Below are 2,944 nucleotides of genomic sequence, written 5' to 3' on the forward strand. Positions count from 1 at the left end.
TTGGACAAGTCCCTGCATGCAAAGCGGGTCATAATTACCTGCGATCGTGGGGGCCGTTGGTTGGCCCTCGCCAGCTATAAGTACAGATCGGCGCGCGCCCTTCCAGTTCATCCCCCCTTGCTTCTCCTTCTTCTTCATGGCCCCGTCGAGGAGGTTCTCGGCCGCAGAGAATGGGAAGGCTCGCCGGGTTGAGCCTGCCTCTCCCCCGCCCAAGCGCGGCCGAGGGCGCCCTCGCAAACATCCTGTGGCCACCATGGTAGCTCCCCGTGGCCGTGGAGGTGATTTTCAGCACGGCGACGGGCGGATTGCTGCAGCCGGGGGGCGCGCTGCGGTCGCGCGTCCCCCTAGGTCGCGCTTTCACGCTGCAGAGGTGCTGCCGGAGTTTGTCGTGTGGTCGGCGGAGCCGACTAGCACCCGGCTTCCGCTTCCTCGCTTCCTCCTCGGCGAGCTCCCGGCCGGCGCCCCGGGCGGCCTCTAGCTTCAGGCCGACGGCTGCTGCAGCCGGGCCTCATGGGCTTCACTGGAGGTCTCCGCAGCCGGGAGCCAGGCCCTGGCCCGCGGTTGGCAGACGTTTGCCCGCGTGCGTGGCCTGAGCCGTCGTTGCACCCTGCACTTCAAGTTTTACGGTGATGCCACCCTTTACGTGAGGGTGTTTGGGGAAGATGGTCGCCGCGCAGGGTGCTGCCCCGAGGACGACGACCGCGGCCGAGAACCTAGCTCCAGCGATGATGGAGAAGACAGCGCTCGCGTGACTGGCGGTGCTCGGGGTTCCCCAAGCTTCTCTGTTTCTTCTTCAGGCGGCGACTCTTCCAGCGGTGGCCGCGGTCAGCCTCCACGCCGTCGCATCTGCTTGGGAGGTAGTAGCGTGTCCGCCCGCCATCGCGCCCCGGTGAAGCGCGAGAGGGAGTCTGCCTGAGCCCCGGAGGCAGCTCGAGTCTTCCCTGCAGGCCGGTGTGAGGCGAGTTGCGCCTGATCTGTCCTTTCTTTTCCTTGTTCCTGCGTAAAAAAGATAGTAGTGTGGAGCCCCGCGGGGGCGTGTTTGGGTTATTGCTGTTAATCATCGTTTTGCTTCCGTTATCGTGCCTTCCGGCCACGTGCCCGCGTGTGGATAGTTCCCGGCCCAGCCGTGGGGGCGACCGACCCAGGCCCTGTGTTTGTGTCGCGATGCCCGTGGGGCACAGACTGGAGGGGTGCTCCTGTAATGGACCCATGTCGTGAACCCTTTGAACGACTAGGACAGGAACACTCGCGAGGGCACTCGGCTGTCCCCCCCCCCCCCGCGAGGCCTTGCATAAGATAAATCGAGGTAGGAGAGTGAAAAGTCGAAGAACCACAAGCCAAAGACGGCAACAACTTCAATAAAACTTCGAATGAGAAGGAACAAGCCAACTGCAGAAAGCAAATGAAAAGCCGCGTCCGGCAGCTAATCTAGTCTTCGACGTCTTCTCACCAGCGCGGAGCTAAGTGCTGCCACTGGGCGTGGGAGGGAGCCCAGGGCCTGAGGCCGGCGCTCCTGAGACTCCGGGGCATGTACAGCCCCAACTCATTATTACGTGAGAGTGTCACGGGCGGCAAGCTTCACAGGCGTTGGCCTTCTTCACAGGCTCCGGGCCTTTTCCAAAATGGACAGCTTCACAGGCATTCACCTTCTTCATAGGCTCTGGGCCTTTTCCAAAATGCGACAGCTTCATAGGCATTCACCTTCTTCACAGGCTCTGGGCCTTTTCCAAAATGCGACAGCTTCACAGGCATTCGCCTTCTTCACAGGCTCTGGGCCTTTCCCAAAACGCAACAGCTTCACAGGCATTCGCCTTCTTCACAGGCTCTGGGCCTTTTTAGGGGTAGAACCTCCGGAGGTGCTGGATGTTCCATGCGTTCTGGACCGGCACCCCCTCCTGAGTCTCCAAGCGCGCGGAGTCGGGCCTGGAAACATGAACAACTTTGAACGGGCCCTCCCACATGGGAGAGAGCTTGTGCAACCCCTCCCTGGAGAGAACCCGTCTGAGCATGAGGTCTCCTACCTCGAGAGTTCTGGGGCGGATGTTGCGGCAGTGATATCGTCGTAGTGCTTGTTGGTACCTTGCCGCTTGAAGCGCGGCTTCTCGGCGACGTTCCTCCCCCAGCACGAGGTTCATCCCCCGCATGGCGTCTTGCTGTGCCTCGTCGAACGCCAGGACCCGCGCGGAGCGACGTCTGACCTCGTGAGGGAGGACCGCTTCGGCTCTATAGACCAGGAAGAACGGGGTCTCTCTAGTCGGCTTGGTCGCGGTTGTGCGGATGGACCACAACAGGACTGAAGCTCGTGGTACCAACCTCTGCCGCAGGCCTCCAGCTTCTTCTTGAACGTCCTGGTCTTGAGGCCCCTCAGGACCTCTGCGTTGGCTCGCTCGTCCTGGCCGTTGCTTCGGGGGTGCGCCACCGAAGCGTAGCATATCTGCATTCCAAGGTTAGCACAGTATGTTTTGAAGAGGTTACTGGTGAATTGCGAACCGTTGTCCGTGATGATTCGGTTCGGCACCCCGAACCGGCTCACGATGCCCTTGATGAACTTGACCGCGGAACCCGCGGGAATGGTGCAGACAGCCTCTACTTCAGCCCACTTGGTGAACTTGTCCACGGCGACGTAGAGGTAGCGGTAGCCCCCTGGCGCCCGAGGAAACGGGCCCAAGATGTCCAGCCCCCAGACTGCGAATGTCCACGAAAGGGGTATAGTCTGCAGGCATCCTGCTGGCTGATGGATCTGCTTGGCGTGGAACTGGCAAGCCTCACAAGCTTTCACTAGTTCGACGGCGTCATTGAGCGCGGTGGGCCAATAAAACCCACTGCAGAACGCCTTGCCGATGAGGGTCCGTGATGATGAATGATGTCCATAGTCTCCGCCGTGTATATCTTCCAGCAGTTCCTTCCCTTGCTCCCTGGGGATGCAGCGCAGGGATACATCATT

The sequence above is a fragment of the Triticum dicoccoides genome, chromosome 1A, assembly GCF_002162155.2.
Source record: "Triticum dicoccoides isolate Atlit2015 ecotype Zavitan chromosome 1A, WEW_v2.0, whole genome shotgun sequence".
NCBI lineage: Eukaryota > Viridiplantae > Streptophyta > Magnoliopsida > Poales > Poaceae > Triticum > Triticum dicoccoides.